This window comes from Talpa occidentalis, unplaced genomic scaffold (assembly GCF_014898055.3).
Source record: "Talpa occidentalis isolate TD23 unplaced genomic scaffold, MPIMG_talOcc4v2.1 talOcc4.4, whole genome shotgun sequence".
Taxonomy (NCBI): Eukaryota; Metazoa; Chordata; class Mammalia; order Eulipotyphla; family Talpidae; genus Talpa; species Talpa occidentalis.
In genome coordinates this window covers 9474854-9500205 of record NW_023604295.1, presented here as the reverse complement: position 1 = coordinate 9500205, position 25352 = coordinate 9474854, and the positions used below count along the sequence as shown (strand labels likewise).

Here is a 25352-nt window from a genome sequence, read left to right as displayed (position 1 = left end):
GAAAAAAGCATATTCTCACAAACATCAATGCCATTGTACCTTTGCTACTGTTACTAATGTTCTTTGACAGCAGTTACTGCATAAGGACTTACCTTATGCTGCCCCATATGTCTCCATGTAATTGTCACAGTTGACCAACATGCTTCCAGACAGTACTTTTTATTGTTATCTCTACTTACATGTGGGGAAATTGACACCTTACCAGTTTAAACAAATTGCGTAAGACTATACAAACTGTAAATGGTGCCTGTGGTTTGTACCCAGGAAATTACCCCTTTCATGGACATTTTGTTCTTCCAGAGGAAGCAGTAATTTAGAAATAGTTCAGAAGTATCGTTGTCTAGTCCTAGTCAATGATTAATATCCTAAGCCATACTTTCATATATTAACAGACCTCTCTCTCGCTCTGTCTCTCTCACACACACACACCCTCAGAAAGGGACATAAATATCCCATACTAACCTCATAAGATCTGTCTATTGAGGTGAATATGGTAGTTTTTAATCATCTGAAATTACAAATGGGAGAATTAAAAGTCATATACATTATATAATTTGCCTAAAATCACACAGTTAATCATCAGCACAGTTTGAATTTTCTAACTTTAAATATATATTTTTTCCAAACACAAGTTTCACGCAAAATGTAGTTGCCTGGCCAAATTTGGTCTCAGTTCCTAAGTGCCAACCTTGTAAGCTACTTCTATTTATTATTTAAGATTTATTTATTTATTTATACATACAAGAACTGGGGTATAGGCCAGAGATGTGAGGGAGAGAGGATTCCCCAGAGACAGAGTGGGGAACAAAATAGGTGGATCTACTGAAATACACTGCTGAGGGGAGCAGCAGGCAAGACAGGAGAGGTCTGCGGCACCATGTGGGTCAGTGCCCTGGCTGGGGATTTAATTCAAACTGCAGTAGTTGGTGATAGCTTGATAGAGCTGAGACTTTAACCACTGTGCTGCAAGGAAGCCCCTGAGCTACTTTGAAGTCATGAAATACCTTAACATATCTTGCTAGTATGTATGAGCCAGTGAATGCTAACCACTAGTAGAAAGGAATTCCAAGCAATTGTCTTCATCACGGAAATGATCAGGACATTTGCTGTCAGTTTGCCCCTGTGATGGCAGGGGAATTTAAACAACAGTATATTTCAAATGTTTACTTAGCTCATAGAGAAGATTGATGTGTCTACATTCCCTCACATTTGTTAAGAGAGATTATCATCTGAACTTTGCAAAGCAGGGTCATTGATGAAATGGAGGAAGTAATCAGTATAAAAAATAGTCTTCATTTTACTGCCATCAAACATCAAAAGTGCATTGGCTAACCTCTCAAAATGAGAAATGAGCTTACACATTTGCTGGGAGAGAGAATGGAGAGGATGTGACAGGATAATGTGTGTCTGGAGGAGGGACAAGGAAATACCTTCCTGAATTGTCAACTTTCTCTGTGATCTGGGAAAAATAAAATTAATGATTTGACTGACATTTTATAAACTAATAAGTTGCAACAAACCTGTGACATTATAGAGAATGGAACCTATTGCATTCATTAAAACAAAAGGTTTCTAAGAGATTTCATGTTTGCAATTGAGGGTTTGCCAGTGAATTAATCTTCAAGTTGTTATTGGAGAAGCTGAGAGGCTCTGATCTTGGAAAATGTGGGAAATTGGGATAGAATGTGGAACTTTGTTGTTTGTTTTTTTTTAATGACGTCAGTGGACCACCACAAGGGCACTGCTGGTGAGACTTAAAAGCTCTCCTCTCTCTCATCGCCCTTAATCTCACCTCAGACTGGGAACCTATTGATGTTGCAATATTTATGAGACCAACACTTGTGAGATTCCCGATCACTCAAAAAGGTTTTACCTTATTAACTAATATTACAAGAATCTGAAAGACAAACGATTTAAAACTAGAAGGAAAAGAATGTTCACCACAAATCACGAAGCTTTGATTTTCATAACAACTAGATAGTGCAAATGGCAAGTGAAGATTTCATTCATTTCCCTCGGAATCTGCAGAATCTGAGTAGAGTTATTGTTTTCAAGATACAAAACAATTATTTTTTGGAGCTGAAGCTTCAACTTCAGAAAAGAGTCCATTTCTAATGCATGCACACCAAAGCACATGTCTGAATTATTAAGCATCCATGCCACTATATTTCTAAAGAAACCCAGCAGAGAAACAATTTTGCCCAACAAGCAAACAAACCACCCTAGAATTTTTTTGAGATGTGTCAATGAAATACAAAATTATCCTGGAACTTAAGACAATGTTTTCACTCCAGGTAGCTGCATGAGAGTGCATTGCCTTTGATGAGACTGCTGGTATGGAAAATGAGAATCTCTGCCAGTGCTGTACCTCTCCACTGAACTGATCTAGATTCAAGCTGAGTGTACCTCAAGGTGCTTCACAATGACTCTGGTGAATATAAGTAATATCTCTGGCTTGATCAATAATGAACAGAGAGTAGACAAGGTTTCTGTTTGTTTAAATGAATGAAGATGATAGTGTTTGCTTTGAAGTTGGCCACACTTTTAATTTTAAAAAAAAAGTTCTAATGGGCCAAATAATAAAGTAATAAAGCTGTAACATGACCTACACAAACAAGACTTTCTTGTCCAATAATCCACTGCTAATCTTAGATTGAAGCTTTTCATTCTATATTATGATGATGTATCTGCCATGAATAGAATTCAATTATTAAGACGCTATTTAACACTTTTCAAAAACACTTTGTTCAACTAATTATCACATCTATAATGAGAGGTAAATACTATAACTATCACATGAAATATGAAGAAACTTAGACTAAGGTTAAGTAATTTGCCTAAATTAACACAGGCAAAAAGAGGTGACTTTAAGTGAGCTATTTTGTTGCCTAACTCAGAGTCAATTTTTTATCTATCTCTTCAATTGAAATGTACTTTATTTATTTATTTTTAAATACTTATTTTATTTATTTATGCATACAAGAACTGAGGTGTAGACCAGAGGTGCTGGGGGGTTGGTGAGAGGATTCACCACAGAGTGGGGAGCAGAACAGGTGGATGGACTGAAATACACTGCTGAAGGGAGCAACAGGAGAGACAGGAGAGGTCTGCTGTGCCATGTGTGTTAGCTCACTAGTCTGGGATGAAACTCAGCCACAGTGGCTGGTGAAAACTTAATAGCGGTGACGACTTAACCCCTGTGCCACCAGGGAGGCCCCAATTGAAATGAACTTTAAATCTATGGGTACTTAAAATATGAATCCAGGCTGGAAGTTCTGAATAATATTTACATATATTTACAATAACTCATCATCACTGTTGAATCAAAACTGCATTTTATAGGTGTATTTGGTAAATGATTTGGTGTAACATTGGGTTATTCGTGCTTAATAAATGTACCTGGTTATGAAACTTAACATAGTTCTTAGATATTTTTACATAGATTGTAGGTGTCGAATATCTTGCATGAATATACCAAGCAGTCACTTGTTGGTGCTTAAGTACTCTCTCAAACAAGGGGAAATGAGATGTTTCTATGAAGGGATAGATGTATGATAGATAATCATCTACATACTCTAGATAATCATTACATACTCTTTGAGACACTAATGTTTAATCTCTGTTTCCAATTAAGCTTGATGTATAGATGAGCCCTTAAACACAGAGATAAATACTGTACCTGCCTTAATAATGGCTAGTTAATTTTAAAATGTGGTTACATGCACACCTCTCTGTCTTTATTTAATATATATATGTTTCTAATCTCTCTTATTGCACTTGATGAAATAATAACAATAGTAATAATAATAATACTGGGCCTCCCTGGTGGTGCAAGTGTTATGACACAACCTATGAAGCAATCTGCAGCCACTGCAGCACAAGTTCGATTCCCTGCCAGACAGGGAGCTACCCGCATGGCACAGCAGACCTCTCCTGACTAGCCCACTGCTCCCCTCAGCAGTGTACTTCAGTCTGCCTGGTCTGTTCCCCAAACTGTCTCTGGTGAATCCTCTCACCCTCCACAACTCTGGTCTGTACCCCAGCTCTTGTATGCATAAATAAATAAATCTTTAAAAAGAAAATAAAAAAAATAATAATACTAATAACAATAAGTGCATACCAGCAGAAGCGAGGCATCTTAGTTCTGAAAAAACCCTTTTTCGAGATCACACACTAAACATCTGTTTAGCAAATAGCTTCAAAGCAGTATAGTGATAGTTAAATATTCATATTTTCTTCCTGTCCACAATAATATTTTCCATGTTTCCTGTAATTAAGTAGTGATGCTTGTCCTGCTTAATTATTACAAAGTTTTTCCTTAATGGAGGTTCTTATTTTTAAGCCACATTAAGAAGAGGTACTTTCATCCTAGATTTTATTATACTATGTAACAAATCATAAAAATATATATTTTATTGCTAACCCTAGTTTGTGTTTAGAATGATAATTCATTCATCAAAACATAACATATGTTGAGGACTTCAAAGCAAAGAAAACCTTTGAAACCTAAAGAAAATTTTAACTGAAGATAGTTATAAATATGAATATATGTGTTTGGTATAAATAAAGAGAATCATTAAGTTTGTTAAAGAATGCTATAATGTCATTAGGAGACACCCTCAGAGTATAAATTCCTGAAAAGTATCATACTAGGAGTTTAGTAATTTGCTCATTTTCTTAAGTGTTACCTGCAGAGAAGATAAATTGATATTTTCATTTAAGTGATTCCAGATGGCTAGAATCCATTTTAAAAAGTCACTGATTGCCATATATCTGCAAATCTATAGGATTTTATACATTCATCTGTAACATACACTAATCCTGTCAGATCCTTTCATATCTAAAAAGACAGATGTATATTATTTTTGCAAATAATTTTAAACTAAAACAAGTAGAATGTAATGATGAATTGCTAACAAAATGTCCTCAGCAGATAGACTCCTGTAGTCAGTAAAATTGTTGTGAACTTAAATTGCTCTTTGTTCCTGTAACTAAGAGGGAAGGTAATAAGTTTGATTGATTGATTGAACTTATGTTTGCTCAGAAAGTTGCTGTTTACTGTACTTCTTTTCATGACCCAATATATGTTTATAAATAACTCGATATATTCGAGATGGAAAATATGTGTTTGTTCATGGTAGAACTTTGCCTTCTTTAGCCAGTAAAATGTGTTGCCCACTGACTTTACTTACTAATCCTATATTTGGCCATAGAATTCTTCTCAGAATAAGTCTCTGGGCAGAAGTTGCTTTGATTGTAAAATGGAATCGTCACTGTGATCCAAACTGTACAAAGCATGATGGCTGCCTTTCAAGGATGGACCAACCACAGAGTAAGTCTGATGAGGTGCCGAATAATTGCACTTCCACAGAGAACACTATCCAACTATGAAGGAGTAAGTGGATATCAAATGGAGAGTTTATTGGGGAATCCCCAAGAGGTCCAGAGGTTAATCCCCGAAAAGTAGATTGGATTATTTTGTAAAACATAAAGAAATAAATGAATTATTTTTAGTTTTATAGCCTTGCACAGTATCCTTATCATCATCCACCCCACAAGTCATGGATTTTGGTATTTCTTTCCATAATTGTTATGTGAGAAACTCTGTTCTCCTTTTTACTGTAAGATTGTTTGTACTTGTGAATTACCACACATATTAAAAATAAATAGATGCCAATTATCTCAAATTATTTGGATGGTTAATATCTTCTACTGATATTAATTTGATTTATTTTTTATCTTATATTTATTGTAGAAAATAGCCTGCTGTGTGAACAGAGGATTACAACGCTTATGTCCCAGAGGGTAAAGGATCTATCTGTTCACAGCACAGTATGTCCTCAAAGACAGGGTAAGAACTGGCTCAGTAAGAGCAGACTGATTGTATTTAAGGAACACTGCTTCTAAGGTTACATCACCTGGCTTTGCTTCATTTGTCATATTTAAGTTTATTAAAAATCTAAATCAAGAAGGCAAGAGCATTAATCCATTTTTAATTAATACTTGCTAAAAATTAAGTTAGCCACTTTTAGCTTCTATCAGCTTGTTTCCAGGGCCAATTTTGTTAAATCACATCTTTAAAATGATAAAATACACTCAGTTATGTAAGAAGTAAAAGAAACTAGGGCAGACAGATTCTAAATTTTTTTCTGATCTATAATCGGTAATTATTTTACTCAGTTTCTCATGCATCATTTTCCTAAAAATGCTTTAATAAATAAAACTTCACTCTGTCCATAGCCAAAGCCTCCTGTGTTGAAGGCACTGAGGGGGCATCTTGACATCTCACAAGCAAAGGAGCTTTGCTTCCCTACCTTTCTTCACTGAAGTCTCCCTAAGAGTCTCTCATTTTTTTTTTTCTTTTTTCACCAAGTAGTTCATAATGCCCTTGTGATTATTTATCCTTGTCAATTCTGATCCAAGTAGATAAGGACAAAGATTTCCCCATGAAGTTGGATCTTGGTGGAACAGAGTGAATTCAGGAGCAACCAACCTGATGAGTGACCTTTCTCACCTTGACACCTCAATAGCATCGACCGAATCCTCCCAACTTGGAACGTGACTTTGGCACATTGAATCTACAAACTTAGCTCATGGGAAGTGCTTGATCAATAATATCCCTGGAAAAATGACTCAACCATTAGGACTTTGGAATAGGTGTGATTTTCTGAGTATCTCGTTTTCCTGGAAAAAAGCCAATGCTGGTAACTGGGTGTCTGGGACAGAGCACCGGTCTACAGAATGAGTCTGAACCCTTACACTGATGGTTTTTCATTTGCTGAGAACCTATTATCTGCCAGGATCTGTCCATAGTGACGGACTGGTATAAGGTTGCCTCCAAGAAATACATGGGCAGCAATTCAGTGTCTTCAATGAAATTACTTTGTTTCTGCCATTCTCTCAATAAACCTCTAATGCAATGGAATCTCCTGGCTTTGAGTAGATCCCAATATTTACCAACAGTTTAATGTCTAGCAGTGGGAAAATTGTCTTCTAAATTTGGTAGGACAAAAGTTGTCTTTAAATATTAAAAATATTTTCTTGAAAGTGAAGATTTGAATTTACCTTTGAGAGTAGAACTGTGCCTTTGCTTTTTGGTTTTGATTTTACTTTTTTTGGAAGAGAAGGTAATAAAACTTTAATGGGAATCTGAATTAGATTAAAGTAAAGATTTGTGAAATTGAGATTTTAGAAACAGAGGATTGAAATTGCCTCACATAATAATATGAAAGTTATCTTTAATGGATGAAGCTGTGTTTTCCAATATTGTGTTTCCTCTAAAGAAAACATTTTGTTCTAGTCTATGGTTGCTACAGTTGCTAGATCACAGTGTCAGAAACTTGCCAGCTGTGGCATGAAACTAACCATAAAACATTGACATCATGGAGTGATGCAAGATAGAGGCAGACCTGGCCAGATTGGTACTAAATCTTTGCAATTAGGAGGCTGGGGAGAGCAGAATATCTTGGGAGTGCTGAAGTTAGTACTAATAGGAAAAAAAAAAATGAATAGAGATTTTGACTGTCTTTGGGGGTTGGAGAATCCAAGCAGTATTCACAGTGCTATCTAATTGGTCAGTAGGCTGCCCAAGATCCTGGCGGGAATAGAAGCACAGAGAAGTGAGTCAAACTTTGAACCACTTTTCCCTTCAAAGTGTTCATCCATTTGTAAGTGGCATCAGCCAAGACATGGAGAAGCTGTGCAAGGGCTGCTCCTAGGAGAGTGAAAAGTTTTGAAGAGATGTTGGCAGTTCCTAATGCTGGAAGATTGGATCTTAATGTTCCTGGTAAATAAGCCAGATTTTCAGTTGGTTCCCTCGAAGGACTATCTTCTGAATGCAAAGATACAGCATAAGTATATCAAACTTTACAAAAACAAACACCCATCCTTAAATCAGTTAAAACCCTGAGGGCACTAATGTTATCTGGGCTTGACCTACCTGCCTGCCAGAAATGAAAGGGAATCATCTAGAGAAAATAACATCAGTGCAAAGCTCTGCAGAGACTTATGTCCAATTACAAATAGCCTCAGCCCAGGAAATGGGACAAAGAAGAGGAAACAAACTGAGAGGCTATGCAGACACATCCAGAGGTGGTTCAGGCAGTGATAGCAAAAGCAGACAATGATGCCACAGAAAGTGAAAGCTACAGGTCATGTTCTCATATGAATGTATTTATACAATTTTAAAATCTAATGTTAACAAAGTAAACCTTGCAACATTTGAATAGAATAATATATCACAGTGAGATAAAATATATTCATTCTAGGGGTACAAATTTTGTTTAACATGTAAGTTACTCCCTTAAATTCTCCATATAAAGAAGGAAAGAAGTGGGGTATTCTCAACAGATCTAGTAAAAGTCATAACAAAATCAACCCTTGTTTATTAAAAAAAAAAAAAAAGTACTGCAAGCTAGGGATAAAAGGGGATTTTCTTAATTTGATAGGGTATCTAAAAAAAATCCCTTACAGCAAAACTTTTATTCAATTGCTGGCTCTCTCTCTCTCTCTCTCTCTCTCTCTCTCTCTCTCTCTCTATATATATATATATATATATATATATATGTATGTATATGTATATACACACACATACATATATAATATATATGTATATTTAATAAATATATATATAATATTATATATATATTTATATTTATAAGAATCCTTCTCCATCAAATCTGAGAACCAGTCAAGGAGTTTAAAGTTAGCCCTGCTGTTTAATTTGGAATTGGTATTACCCTCTATAATAATTCAAAAAGGAAAAATATGTAAGAACTGAGCAGAAATAAATAACACATTATTCAAAATGACACAACTACATACATAGGTAATATAGAAGATACTACAAACTCTTAGGATTCATAAATGACCTCAGCAAGATCACTGAATGCAATGAATACAAAATCAATGTATTTTTTCATAACAACACAACTTTAAGGAAATGAAATACAAAATGCCTTTTATAGTTACACTTAAACAAATATCTTGAAATAAATTAAAGAATCACTAGATAAATGGAGGTATTCACCATCTGCGTTGATTGGAAGTTGCAATATTAAGTTTCAACATGTATAGACAAGGAAGGAATTTATGCCTAGTGAAATCAGACAGAGAAAGACAAACACCCATTATTTCATTTATATGTGGTAGATGAGCAAACAAACAGATGAAACAAATAAGGTAAAAATAAGCTTTTGGACTATAAGACAAATAGTGGTCAACTAAAGGAAGGGGTAGGTATTCAAGAAAAGGGGGACCATGGCAGGCAGAAGGACACAGTTGGGCTTTCAACAGTGAACTTAATGTTATAGACACATGGACTCTCAATGATGTGCCCCTGAAACTGCATGATATAATGCCATGTTTCTTTAAAATAAAAAGTTATTTTTTCTATTAAGCTATAGAGTCAGTACCTTTTCAATCAAAAGCTTACAAAGAATGAAAAAAAATTGTCTAGTTCTTTCTAAATTTTTATGCGAATTGAAAAAGGAAAAAACAGCTAAGATCATATAAGATCATATAAGATCATATAAAGATCAAAGCAGAAGACTTACTAGATAAGGCAGACATACCACCTACAGAGCTGTAACAGATAGGGCAGTGTGGGGATTGGTGTGAAAGTGAATAACCTGACCAAGGGAAAAAATAGAGGCTACAGAAATAGACTTATATGTATGGATTGATTTATGACAAAGATTTTGCTGTAGAGTAGTGGAGAAATAATAGTCTTTTGGTAAACAGCATTAATGCAATTGGATATTCATAAGGAAATAAATTGGAACTTGACTTCATTCATCACATAATGCACAAAAACACATCCCAGAGGTATTGCAGACGTAAGTGCAAAAGGTAATGCGTTAAATCTTCCAGAACACAAAAACTGCACTGCATTCATGACCTCGGAGGTAAATAGCCATTCTAAGTAGATCAGAAAAAGCACTAAAATAAAGGAAAATTATGAATATTGGACTGCGTTGTGAATCAGAATTAAAAAAAATAGTAGTAAGTTAGTGAAAGTGCAAACATCAGAGCATTGGAGAAAGTATTTGCCATATGCACAAAAATAAATATAAATTATATATAGATAGAGTGAAAGCAAACTAAGTTAAGCTGTTAAGTGGTTCCTATGGGGAAGAGGAAGCAGTGACAGAGTTTCTCGGATGCTGGCAATGTCCTGTTTGATCAGTTCCACAAAAACCTTCATTTTTTGATGATTTACCCATCTGCAATGTTAAAATTTTTCACTTTTCTCTTTTTTATATCACACTCAAGTGAAAGTATTTCCTTTAAAAAATGAAAACCACAGTGTGCCTTCCCATCAAGAGGGCAGTCATACAAGCACTGGGGTGTAGGCCCGAAGTGGGGGTGGTGAGAGGATTCACCAAAGACAGAGTGGGGAGCAAAAGAGGCAGATCTACTGAAATACACTGCTGAGGGGAGCAATGGATGGGACAGGAGAGGTCTGCTGTGCCATATGGGTAGCTCCCTGCCCGGGGATCAAACTCATGCTGCAGTGGCCGGCTGAGACTTTAACCCCTGCCTCACCAGGGAGGCCCCCAGTCAATACATTCTTGGTAAATGAAGACCTGGCCAAGGGACAAGGAATGCTGGTAAGGTTAATGCTGGGCTAGGGGTTAATGTGATGTAGGACAGAGTACAGGGTTAAGTAGGTACTTTTCAGCACCAACCCCCCCCAAAAAAATGACTGCAAATTAATAGGTCCACATACACTGAGAAACTTTCCAAGACTAGGAACTCTGAAAACCTGGTATCTTTCTGCAAATGTTGAATTAATTGCTAAAGTTTAGGCACTTGAAGCACTTTACCCCCATTTTATCAGTCTATGAAAGAGAAATGCAGTGAAAGAATATCTACTCTTCATGGGGCTGATTATCCATTTCCTCTCTCCTGCTGCCTACTGACTAGACGTGTGGCTAGTCATTAGCCCCAGAGGGAGGGCTGGGAAAGGAAGGGGGAAAAGTCAAATTAGTTAATTAAGCAGCCTGGGCCAAAGGTTTGGTCAGAGGAGGAGATTGAAACTAATGGTTAAAATGAGTCTCTTAGATTTAATGAAACTCTTAGATTCAACTTCCCCATGACAATATGGAGAAAAGAGAATTTGCTTTAATTTGCTTTTTAATAGAGTCTCATCTGATGAGCTCTTATACACTTGATTCAGCGATTAAAAGTTTGAATGTATAGAAAATGTTAAGGAAAAAAAAACTACCTATTTATTGATTCCCTAAACAAATGCAAAAGAGGAAAACAAAAATTATAGTAAAAGGTCTATTATTTAGCAAAAAAACTATAGGAGGTTACAAATATGCACTAAAAAATACCATGAACTCTTTGAGATGTATGTAGAAGATAATACTACAATTTTTAAAAATTAAATGTCCTTAATTTTAATTTTCAAATTATGGAATAGATGCTAGTTTTACCAATAGCATGTCTTCTTTCATTAGAATCACCCAACTTTAAGCAATCTCTTCTAGAATGGAGATCATTTCATTTGATTGGCATAAGATTCAAGTTTATCCAAGAAATGTATTCCTGCGTTTGATTGCAAATTCATTGGCAAGTGACTTACTGAGGCCTGATAAGGCTTATTTTAATACATCTTTAAAAAACAAGTATATGGTTAAGATATTTAATCTTAATAATATAAGATTATACTTCCCATATCAACTTGTTTGCTGACTCATCTGTAGTGAGTACACTTTTCACTCACCATTTGGGGTGTCTAGGATGTTGGAAAACAGATATAAATAGGCAGAATGAGGATTAATGGTTAACTAGCAATGTTCAATGAGGTATAAATGGAAAACATTCATAATGAAGGGATGGTAGAGAAGGTAGAAGAGTCAAGAGAGAGTAACCACAGAGAAATTATCACCATGAAATAAAACAATTCATTTCCAAAATCCAAAGACATCTGCAAAATCCTATCGGAAAATCATTGATACACAAACTTAGATCATATCTGTATGGACCTCCAAAGCAGTAAATTGTCATAACAATGGAATTCTAATGTATGTTTGTTGGACACTCAGTATTTTAAAGTTTGAGAAAATTATGATTTAGACCTAAATTGAAACATCATTTGCTCTATGAACCTAGGGAATTAATCATTTGCTTCAATTTCATACCAGCACATTTCCCAGGGATCAGTGAATGATCAAGAAAAAGTGATGTGATTAGATACTTCATTATTTCTTTCAAGATGATTTTTCAGGACTGGGATGTTTGGTTAATGTACACCACTATTATTTATTCATAATTTCCAAGTATGTTATTATTTGATCTATAGAAAAAATCATTACAAGGATTTCTACATTAGTATGAAGAACAGCAGAATTGGGATCACACATTCTCTACATCTCATCTTTAATTATTGCAGAACACTACAGTTTCAAGATAATTTAATAATATAGTTGTGTAAGTCAGGGTTCTCTAGAGAATCAAAACAATAGGATACATATATATGGGAGGCGGGATGATAGAGGTACTAAGATTTTAAGCAATTGGCAGTTTATGTAGTTTATGTGATGGTTAGCCTGGCATGTTAGAAATCTGCAGAAAAGTCTGGTGTGTTGGAGACCCAGGGAAAAGTTGATGCTGCAGCTCAAGTCTGAAGAATTCCTTCTTCCTCATGGGAATCTCAATCTTCTTTAAATCCTTCAACTGATTAGATGAGGCCCACCCACATTATGGAAGGCAATCTGCTTGTTCAAAGTCTCCTGATTTAAATGTTAATCTTACCTAACTTTCCCCCCACAATACATAGACTGATATTTGAGCAAACAACTGGGTACCATGACTTAGCCAAGTTGATACACAAAATTAACCATCATATTTGCAGTTACACTTCATAGTAAGAAGAATGTGACTTGGTTAGATTTTTACTTTCTAATATGGCATTCTGCCCTGGGAAATTTTTCACTAAAAGTTAGAAACTATGGACTTCTTTCACATACACAGTATAACAATCACCTTTGATTCTTACACAGATTCCTGATAGATTTGTGGGTAAAGAACTCAGTGTAGTTCTGTTGGATGATTGTGACTTATGGCAAATTGTACAGAGAGAACATCTGGGAGTCACTTTCCTTAGAAATGCTATGAGTAAGTCAGGCATTTAGAGTTTCAACAATTCCTCTCCATCGTACACCCCAAATTTGTGTCTATTTACAATGCTCTCAACAATGCATGTGCTTTAAATTAGAAATTTTAGTGTTATAAATTCCTTTTATGTTCTCATTTCTCTACCAGCTATGCAATAAAATATCTGTTTTTGTTTTAAATGCTAGTGAGAAAAACTACATTTCACATGTAGGTATTTTCTTTTTAGTTATATTTATTTTAATGACATGGAAATATAAAATTATTTATTTTCAAGTCTTTAGTAATTTATTCTGTTGTTTCAAAATTAATCGCAGGCATCTAATAAATATTTTCTTTTTTGTTCTACTGTGGGTATACTTTAAAAACATAATTAAGTTTCTTCTATGGTTTGTTTTAACAGTTTTATTTGTTCTCCAGATAGCGTGAGGAAATCCATTAAATACTTCTTTTTTAATATTTTATAAGATTTATTTAATGAGTTAAAATTGCATGTTAGTGTCTATATATGTGAAAATATATGTGTGTATTTGTATATCTATCAATATACATATGTATGTATATGTAGACATCATTATCCATCTGTCTTTCTAGAAAAAGAGTGACAGATTCTAATTGTCTAGTCAATATCACTTTTCAAGGAACTCTTCAAGGTTGGATGCATGGCCATTTTCAAATTTACACAAGGCTATGTTGTATGGGGAACAAAACTGTTAATTATAAATAGTCATCTGCCACACTTGCCTGCAATAGGGAGAGAATTCTGGCCAATGAGATGCTAATAGTAGTCAACAGATAGGGCCCCTGAACAGTCATTAAAAAAAATTCTATACTTACCTGGTAATTTTCTTCAGCAACTTATCCTTTTCTTCTTCATCTGATACCTGGAGATAGAATAGCTATCTAAACAACAGGAATAGAAAGGCCACACATTAAGTGAGGAAAAAGAAGACTCAAAGTACTGAGTTTTCAGTGACATTATGGGCAGGTTGTATCAGCTCTGACGCGCCTAACTCTCCCCCATCCTCGGGGTGTAGTAAAGTTTGCTGATACCTGCTGCTCCCTGCAGCTGAAGGCAGGCAGTCCCAAGGAGTGCATTTAGTTCTATCCAGTTCTTGCAAGAATTTTCTCACAGAGAAGCACAAATTAGCCATGCTTCTTCTAGAACAATGACCATCTTTGTTTTAATGTTTTATAGAGGTGCTTCAGTTTTAAAGATAAAAGGGAGTTAAGTACAACCATGCAAGATTTAATCCCTGTTACAGAAACCATTGATCTAAATCATGATCCTGCAACTAGGATTCAGCCCTGGTCTGACCCAAAGAGCTCACATCCCAGTGAGTCAGGAGACTCTGAAAGAATAATCATGACACTCTCTGAAAAGTGCAGTCAACGCAGTATTTCTAGAGCTCATTCCAAGTGCTTCTCAATTTTTTTTTTCTTTATTTTTCTTTTACTATAGGGCAGCATCATTAACTCTCCCAACACTGGAATGTTAGCCTTCCTTCTTCCTTCCTCATCCATTAGTCCTTCTCCACTTCTTTGTCGTTTTGTGCTGCTGCCAAAGCCATCTTTCTAGCAGCTGTTTGAATCGATCACTTTCCTGCTTCAAAATATTTATTTCCCGTCATCTACCACATGGCACCTGACTCTTTTTCTCTTTCTGTCCCTCTGTCCTTTCCTTCGTTTTCCTTACTTCCATGTCTCCAGTCTCCACCCCCTCTCCCTTTCTTCCCATCTCTCATCTCTTTAATTTCATGAACAACTTATACTGTGATCATCTGTCATATATCTGTTCTTCATAACATCTGTGAATTCCCTGCAGTCAGAGCCTTTGTAGTATAGGAGTATGGGATCTAATTTCAAAATGTAAGGGTGTACTGTTAAAAGTCTTTTCAATCTTGTTACTATAAAGAATATTAATAATTAGGGCCTCCCCGGTGGTGCAGTGGTTGAGCGCTGGGTTGCGAAGCTGCCCGCAGCCTCTGCGGTGCCGGTTCGATCCCTGGCTGCTCCCCGGCCACTGGAGGAGGGTCCCACATGGCAGCAGACCTCTCCTGCCGCCCGCTGCTCCCCTCAGCAGTGTCCTTCGGTCCTTCTGCCTGCTCTGCTCCCTGCTCTGGCTCTGGTGAATTCTCTCACCCTCCCGTGCTTCTGACTGTGCCCAGTGCTTGTATAGATAGATAGATAGATAGATAGATAGATAGATAGATAGATAGATAGATAGATAGATAGATAGATAGATAGATAAATCTTTAAAAAAAGAATATTCATAATTAATACTACAATAGCATTACCGCATAACAAGCTTTTGGTCTGAGTATTCAATTTGCATTCGTTTGTTTGTACAACTTGGACAGTGATGTGCATTTCTAAATACATAATGTTCTCATAATGTAACAGAACATTAGGAAATTCATATCCGCTGCTTCAATTTTTATCTTTTTTTCTGAAACCTGATGTTTCAATTTGTGGAAATAACATATTTTTTTTTTTTTAAGATTTATTTATTTATTTACACAAGCACTGGGTACAGTCAGAAGCGCGGGTGGGTGAGAGAATTCACCAGAGCCAGAGCGGGGAGCAGAACAGGCAGAAGGACCGAAGTACACTGCTGAGGGGAGCAGCGGGCGGCAGGAGAGGTCTGCGCGCCATGTGGGACCCTCCTCTGGTGGCCGGGGAGCAGCCGGGGATCGAACTGGCGTCTCAGAGGCTGTGGGCAGCTTCGCAACCCAGCGCTCAACCGCTGCGCCACCGGGGAGGCCCATAAAATTACCTTTTTGTGATAACTCTATTATATTCTATTTTCTTTATTGTTAAAAATTTGACTAAAATTTATTCTTTAATCTTATGAAGTAGGACTAGTGCATGGAATCAGGAGTAATTCTAATAATTTTTTCTGGGACTCACCAACATTTCCCCAGTGGGCTCCTACCTCCAACGGCTCAAAACCTGGCAGAGATCTCTACATTCTCAACATCGAAAATGAGATGGTTGGAGACTTCTGGGGATTTATTCATTTATTGCATAAAAATGAATAACAATGTAAAGGAAAAATAAATAAATAAAATTTCCTCAACTTTCAGAGAGATCTAAAAAAAGAAACCACTGGCTCAGGTTGTCCCAGGGACAGAAAGCTCTCTCTCTCCCGTTCAGTTGTCTATCCCCTCATCACCACCACAAAACTTCATTCTGCCTTTGAGCAGACAATAGATTTTCTCACCGCAATATCCTGGCTAACTCTTGGAAACAAAAACACTTGGTTATGAATAATTTTCAGGACCTTCCTTCTCAAACTCAGAAGGCTAATAACTGCCCCCTGGTGGTAAGAAGTATGTGCCTTAGACAAGCAAAATCTTAGCTGTCTTCCTAGGGGAGGTGAACAAAGCTTCCTAAACACAAAAACAAAACATGATGCAATTTCTCAGTAGAAACCCTAATATTTTAACCTTTCATTTTCTTTCTGTGCTTTATACATGTCAACTTCAAATTCTGAATCGGGAGTTCTGCTTACCAGCTCTAACAGCTCTTCATGACCTATTTCAGATAGGCCAGGTTTCCCCAAATTGTGTTTGGGCAAAGGGCAATCCTGCAGGCATTCCAAGAAGGTGGGCCCCTAACTCTAAGATTATATCTGATTTTTTTCTGAATCCCAAATTCCTAAATAATGTGGAATGAAGAAGCGTGGATAAAATATTAGCTCTCCCTAATATATCTCAAGCTCTACCATCTAAAACTCATTAAGGGCCACCTAAAATATCTTTTAAATGGCTTCAGGCTTCTTTCTCTGTGATAAATTAGTGGGGAAACAGGGTAGTTTCAAGTAGTGGTTGTCAACCAAGGTGATTTGCCAGCCCTGCCCCTGGGGCATTTGGCAATGGCTAGAGAATTTTTTTTATTTTTTATATTTTGAGTGAGTGTGTGTGTGCATGTGTGTGTATGAGGGATGTGCTATAGTTACTGGTATGTAGTGGGCAGAGACTGTTAGGCATCTTATAGCACTCAGGACCCTCAATCCAAAAAATGATCCTGTCCAATAAATAATTTGTCCCAAGTTGGGAGACCCAGGTATAAAGGTTTGAACATTCTAGGATCAATCAGACTTGCTTCCTATCCTAAACCTGCTATGAATTTCACTGAAGTCTATGTATCCTCAAATATAAAACAAAACACGGATTCTTATTTTAGGGGACTAGGGTAGCTAAACAATCACTTCCTACAAAACATCACACCGTTCCTAGAATTAGCATTTCATTATTATAGTTAATATTACTGTTTATTACCTATTTTCAGTAGAAGAGGAATAATGAACTTTTCAAGTTACAATGAGAGGAAATATGTAAAGCTACAAGTTTTATACAACAAAAGTTATCCATAATTTCAAACACACGGCAGCAGAAGTGAGGTCTTTCTTGCATTTCTACTCATTGGCACCATTATTTGGTTTCAGCACTTTCTCTCACAGCTGAAAATTATCCCCAAGTTGCACCAAAGGAGTGACTCAGCATTTTTACCAACTATTCCCTTTAACATAATTACCAAGTATCACCAGACACATCATTTCTCTCCTGTTTCACTGCCCCTTGGTAAAGACTCAGTGATCTTCAATTCTGGAGTCCTATTTAGAGGGTTTGTTTTGGTTTAGTTCTGCCAATTCCTTTGTTTTATTTCTCCATCTTCCTCATCTGCGTGAAATCATCCAGAGTGTGGGTGCTTCGGTGGTGGGTGATACTGTGACACACATCTGAGGAGGTGTGACCCTATTCTCCAAAGTCATAGATAGTGCTGTCAAGTAATGTTACTTCCATTAAAGAAGAAAAAAAAAAAATCAGTATTCCTGGAGTATTTGCCACTGCAGCTGCCATCTCTATTGAACTGCCTTATTTCTGTGCCAGACTTGTTATCTTTAGGTGTGTTTAGGTGCCTGTAAAGTTATCAGTGGCTAAGAGCACAGAGCACAGCAGAGTCTTTCCCCAAACAGGGTACCTTTAGTCACCCTGGTACTTCACAAACTCTGTTATACAAGTTGTCCCTTTAATGTCTTTTCTCTAGATCTCATTTCTTACTAGCAACTTAATGCCTGGAAGAATTCTTTAGTAGAAGTCTAGTAGAAGACGTGCTTTAGAGACAGCCCTGTGCCCACACCTCTTTAAGATAACTCTATTTGCAATATGAATAAAAACACACATAAAGCAATAACCCTTTTTTAATTTTAAATTTGTTTTCATATGTAATCATTCATTTTTCTACAATATTTGATTTCTTCCCTCAAGTGTAATCCCTTGTATTTCTCACACCACCACAGCACCTGTGATCCATCACCACAGTCCCTTATGCTCTTCCCTCCCGTTTTGACCCCTCTCTCTCCCCTTCACTTGCTCTGTGCCTCAGATCTATGGTATGTATGCAAGTAAAACAATAACTCCCGAGTTACAGTTTGATTAAACACAAGAACTTATCTTCTGCAAAAGCAAAGAACTTTGTATTTTCACTAGGAACCACTGATAAGGTAACAGGAACTGATTTCCTATTTATATATCTAAAGGATTTATACCTGGTGATTTGTATCATACAAAGATACAGAAAGCCCTTAAAATATAATAAAATGTATGTGTCTGAGAACAGAAAATTGTTTATAATTTCTCTCTTCTTCCTCCACCCTTTCCTAACAACACCCTATCATCAGTCTCATTAGCTAGAACATTCTGTTATGTACAATGTTCGTTCAGAATACACTCGTAAAGATTTTGTGTGTGGTTTTCACTTTTGACAGGGTGGCAATAATATCTACTCCATATTAGTATATAACTCCTGCTGGTGGAAGTCATGGGATCAGAGAATTCTTCATTGGAACAGGCTTTGTAGATCAAAGGACACTGAATTGGAATGTGTCTTGTAGGCTATTGAGTTCTAAATTTAGATATAAAGAAATTGAAGTCCAAGAAATGCAGTGACATAAATAGTCCCCACAGCAAGGTGGTCATAAATCAATAACTCCATCACAAATGTCCAGCGCGGTGCTGCCAGAACAGAAAGGAGAGATGCATGAGTTACTGAACTAAAAAATATATATATTAAATTATAAACTGACTTACTTATGAAAGAGGTCTAGGACATGGACCTTGAGCACAGAATTGCAGAAACTATAATCATAAACACATGCCATCTGGGTTAGTTATCAAACTACCTACCTACTCACATAGTCATAAAAATTGACATTTAGAATTCCTGAAAGTTTCCTAGCACAAAATGAGTAGTTGGTTCTCTATTGTGCAGAGAAGAATAAAGTGTATGTATTAGCTGAGACTATTTTCAGAAAGCAAAGATCAGGCCCAAATAATCATTGAATAGACTTATGTGCAAAGTAGGTTCTCATAACACATATGTTCAATATATTAACAAGCCAAAACAACAGTTTTCTGTGTTAAAAAGAAAAATGAAACAAGACAGGCCTCCATCTATGTCTAATAAAATATCTGAGGAATAATGAGCCATTGGAAGGCATTCATATCACAAATTTCCACTGGTGTCTCTATTATTTGTAATCTATAGTACTGACCTAACAGGACAACCATGTACTGTTTCCCTATTAGCCACTGTAACCATTTGGGTGTCCTTAGTGAAAGCAGATATGGAAATGGATGCTGAGTTTTGATGCTCCTTTGTCATGTTCGCTTCATGTATTGCTGTGCCTGATGTGATAAACATGTGTAATAAAGACTCCTTCATTGATAAAGAAATACTGAAGAAGACCCCAGGACAGATGAAAGTAAGGCTTTATCAAGGTGAAGTTGTCCAAAGGAAATCTTTTTTCACATTCTAGAAATAGGGGAGAAAAAATGCACAAGCAAAATAAGCAAACCATAAATAAGTTGTAACCTTTTGCAGTCTGGGCTGTGCCTGAGTATTTGTCACTTGAGCAAGTCTCTGCATCTTCCCTTGTCCACTGCCCATCCCCACCTATTTCTGCCATCTTCAGTTATTTCTTTGCATTTGTGCCTAAGACTCAAATGTGAGCAACTCATACTTTGCAGATTTATTGGGTTTTAAAAGATGGTTCTACCCTTGAAAAAAATGAGAGTCCATGGTCTCTTTAAAAGACAAATATTTTAGCAAGAAATACACTCATCAATCCCTGTCCTGTCCTTTGTCAGGGAAAAAAAATCAGAAAATTCGTTGCCAAATGTCCTACAGTAAATCAACACGCAGCATAAATAAATGGTTTTCCATAGCTGCAGGTGCCATTTTCATTAGAAATAGTAAGTAAGGCCTTTTGTCAACTTATTTTTTAATTTTTTTTATTGGTTTCCATCATTGTTCCCACAATATATTTGTAGGACCCCCCTCTCAGGTACTGTTGACAAAGTTCTTTTACACTTGGCATGAGTGATGGTGAAGTAAACTTAGGTTACCTGCTGGCTCTATTTTAGACACCTGTCTTAGAGTTTGCATATTGTCACAGGGGGAAGTGTTGTTCGAAATGAAGATCTCAACCAACATCCACAAGGGAGATCTGGAATGACTGGGAGACAGGCAGCCATTTGAGATGTCAGATAGGGGATGGGATAATGTTGGTAGAGCAGAGATAGCTACATGCCCACTCTACTTACTGCCCACATGCCCACTGCAGACTCTTAAATGGGGGATGGGCGGTTGCATGGGTGGGTGAACTCAATTTTGGATGATAGGTTTTTCTTCAGAAAAATCATCAGCCTGACTGTTCTACATTCATTTCATTGAGTTGACATTGGTTTACAGCACTATATGATTTAGGAGAATAGTTTCCTACATTGTTGGGTGCAAACCCACCATCCTTTACGCTGGTCCACTGGGGCCGGCGCCCTTCACTCCATCTTCACCCACCCGCCACCTCTAGTAGCCTCCATCATATTTCCAGGTTTTGATTTGGTTTACTTTAAGACACAATATTTTTGTAAAAAGAAAAAAAAAGACCATGTCCCTGGGCTCATCCCAGAATATGACCTACTTGCACAATCAGCTGAAATTTGCAGTGGCTCAAGGAAAGCACTTAATGAAATCAACTCCCTCATCAACTGAAATCTAAACGGAGAATAAATAAGGTCACAAGGCCAATTCCATCGGGAACTGGGATTTTTTATATTTTTATTTAAATCATTCCTGAAAAATGATTTTTATTCTATAAATAATTTATGAAGCCCTTTATAATGCATTGAAATACATTCACACTTGATAAAGGCAATAACCTTAACTTTCTACCTCCCTCTACATTTCTTGAGCTTCTGGCTTCCTGATGTAAATACTATTTGCTGTGTATATTTCCAGAACTTTCTCTGCGAATTTTCATATGTATTTATAAATGTTTAGAAAACTATGCTTCGGTTTTTCTTCCTGCTACCTTTTATAAAAAGTGTATTATCTACACTCTTCTGCCACTTGTTTTGTTTGCTATTAACAATATGTCCTGAAAATCATCCCTTATCAGTATGCATAGACGGCACACATTTTCATTACTGAGGCTTGTTGTTATATCATATGGTTATATTGTAAATCAATTAATTTTATTTCTTTATTTTTGTAGAGAGCAGTAGGTTGAAAACATGCTGTATCTTTGCTCATGGTGTACCATTAATATTATCGTTGGTCTCTGCAAGACCCTCTCTTATTGAATTTGATTTATCTACTTCCCATTCTGATTTCTGTAAAGATAATGGGGTAGTGTTGCTGGTTTGTTTCTTGTTTGTTTTTTTTTTTTTCCCTTTAGATGGGCAAGTGATGATCTTTCCTGGCCATTTTAAGAGTAAAATAAATCAATGTCCCTTGACCTTTATCTCTATTTCTGGCACCAAACATCTGCTTTAAATTACCATTTTCTGTTTAATTTCTATGGAGACTACACCTGGGGAAGGGGATGCAACATTATTTAAAAATGAACAATGATGTAATATATATATAAAATCAAAAAAAAAAAGAAAAGAAAAAACAGAAAAAGAGAAAAAAAAAGTCATTTTTCCTACACATGGAAAGAATCACCTTATTCCCGAGTGTTTCTCACACAATTTTCTCAGTGGCATTGCCACACTTTCTGCTCTCTAGTCATGTCCCTATGGCTGATTTCGAGTTGGCATTATATATTGGTTACCCCTGTTGTCTCATCCTCCATATTAATGCCACTGTTAGTGCTAATTTAGTTGACTTATTTGCCTTGAAGATCTATTGAATGAAACCTCCTTAAAGATGTATTCTGTGCACATGCTCACATAGCAGTAAAAATGATAGCAGTGAGGGAAGTAATAGTAGCCATAGCAGCACTAGCTTGAATTTCTTAAGTGGTTATTTTATGATGAATATTTATAAGTTCTTTAAAACATGTGCATTGACTCATTTAACTCTTAACTATTGATGGAGTAGATATTATTGTAATCCTTATTTTATAGATGATGAAACTGAGCACAGGAAGGCTAACATAAATAAATCATCCAAGGCCATGTGGTGGGAGGACGAATCAAGGTCTCAGCATCTTAGCTCGAGAAGCGGGTTTGTCCATTACCCTCACTGCATCCAGCTGTGGCAGGACTGACCCAACAGGTCTGTGTGCTCTAAATTTTAACAGATAATATCAAATTACCCTGAAAATGGCTCTCTATCAGTTTAACTCCCAGCAAAAACTAACAATGGTGGTGCTTTAGTGTTTTGTTTTTATCTATCTGATCAGGGATGAAAAATACAGGAGGTTTAAAATTTGTATTTCTGCTGGCAAGTTTTTAGTCACACAAATGCATGGGATTCTTCAGAACATTGGTCTGAGCTGTAGAATGCTGAACTTGAAAGAGAATACAGAGATGCATGGCAGCCTGCTATTTTATAAATGAGGGACCTGACTATCTGAGATTGCAGATGACTTTTGTAAATTCCCACAGAGAGTTTGTTAGAAGGAAATTCAGATGTTGTGTCTCTTTTTATTTTTTTGTGCTGCTAATCCACATTCTCTCTCACAACCACATTCCCTCATAAAATTCCGTGCTAAAATCAAAAAAGATAAACACATGCCATTCAAAGCTACATGGATGGAGCTAGAAGGAATTATGCTCAGTGAAATAAGTCAGAAGGCAAAAGAAATATCTGGATGGTTTCACTTATGGGAGGAATATAGGGGAAACAAATAAGACATCAGGGGAAAAATAATAACAATACAGAACACAACACAACAAAAGATAAACAAACAGACAATTATAAACCTGAGACATCCTGCAGGAGAAGAGGAGGGAGCAGGATCGGCAGGAAGGAAGAAGGAACACAGGGCACTGTGGTGAGGGTGCTGGGGTGCTTTGGTGAAGGAAATTCTATGGGGACTAAAACTGAGGAGTGGGATGCAAACATTGTTTAAAAACAATGATGTAAAATACATATAAATAAAAAAAAACAAATAAATGAATTAAATTCTGTGCTGATTACCATAAGATATTGCACCAAGATATTGGGGAAGACAGTCTTGAGAATGTGACTCTTGAGAATGTTGGCCAACTAGTAGACCCAGGCATTCAGAGATTCCCCAGTGCCTACGCCCTGAGGATATGGATAGAGCTTCTCCCCTTGGAATGTGTATTCCCAGAATTTGCTCAGAGGATAAGTCTTGACAAAATGTGCTGTGATATGTAAAGTGTTGTTGAGACTCTTAGGAATGTATGTGTTATCGGACCCATCAAAGGCATCTATCAAACTTTTGAGATTTAGTGAGTATGTGTGCAGGGGAAGGGGTGGGGAAGCCACTTGTCTTTAGGTTGCTCAAGACAAGTCTGGTTAGCGCCTTCTATGGCAACCTACCAATCTGGAGTGCTTTACTCTTTTCTTCAGTCTCATCCTGCGCTTTGGGCTTTAGACTACGTCTGTAACCTGCTCCCAAGGTCATGATCCAACACGAATTAGTGCACTGGGCTTCCAGCACTTTATTAAAGGACAGAAAAGATACCTGGAAGGCAGGGACTAAGATAAGAGTGCTGTTTTCTAACCTCTGATACTATCTTCATGAAGAATAAAATGCCAGGAGGATGGAAAATATGGGATGAATCTATACTTAGAACCATTCTGCATGTTTCTGGCTATCCAGTAAACATTTATTTCAACATTTGTTATGTTCTAAGCCCCAAGATTACAAAATCATTCATTTATTACCCACAGCAATAATGATAGAGAAGTTCCCTCGGTTTGTGGAACTAGAAGGGTTTTTGGAATTAATTTAGGTTTAGGCTTATAACTCCAGGTGAGAGGTAAATAAGTTCTAGAGATGTCAATATGGCTCTTCCACAGTGACACTGATAATTAGTATAAGAGCAGTATTTAAATTAAAATTTTCTAATAAAAATACCTAAGAATTATTACTCTCATCTCATTCAACATAAGTTTACTAAGGTATTATAATTGCCAGATACTGATACAGGCACTGAAGATTTTCTGACAAGAGAGTAATTGTCACTATCTCTACTTTACTGTCTAGTGGGGTGAGGGAATGTGAAAAATGATTCCCTCAGTTCTTGGTGTTTGCTCCAATGAAGCAGAGGTTCCACAAGGGTAAATCTGTCCTCCCTCTGCCCATCAGGCAGGTGGAAGGAAGCGTTCTTTTTGGATCGGTGATTCTGGATAAGGATCTGGCTCTACCTTCCTCTCAGTACCTTCTCCTCATCATGTCAGGAAGCTTCTATTCTGTTTGGCTGCTGTCCTAAATGTGGTTAGATCTGCAGGGCCCCAGCATTGTCCAGAGACTTACTACCAGGAAGAACAATTATCTTCAGATGGAAGTCTCCTTTTCCAACAGTAATTATTTTTGTAGTAAAATCAGTTTTGACTCTCACTATCTTATTTTTCTATTAGTCAGATGTTGCTGAGAAAAAAAAGATCATCATTAAATCCTAATAAATCCAGATGTCTAAGAATGGCAGAAGTCTAAGACTTTACAGAAACATGCAGGAGGGGTGCAGAAGATAATGAAAGCTATACTAGATCGCAACTTCTATGCTATTCTAACTATGTTTTTATTTTTTTTTGTTTTTAATCCTGAGCCATTCTTGCTTTAGAAACAGGTCACTGACATGACATTGTGATTCATTAGAAAGAGACTCATTTTGTGTGTCTATTCTGACACTCACCCAAGAGCTTCTTTGCTGATACATCTAAGAGGTGGTGACCCACAGTTTGGGCCTTCACAGTTAGAGCAAAGACTCAAACTATTTTCCTCTTGAAGGAAAACAAATTCT

At 36.7% G+C, this 25352-nt stretch overlaps 1 long non-coding RNA gene across 1 annotated transcript in view; it reads left to right on the top strand.

Moving 5' to 3' along the window:
- Positions 1 to 2334, top strand: part of LOC119256747 (uncharacterized) — a 34583-nt gene extending 32249 nt beyond the window's left edge. The window contains exon 6 of the long non-coding RNA XR_005127869.2: positions 2295 to 2334. This is a non-coding gene — a long non-coding RNA (uncharacterized LOC119256747). The remainder of the gene's footprint in view (positions 1 to 2294) is intronic.
- Positions 2335 to 25352: the final 23018 nt, after the last annotated feature.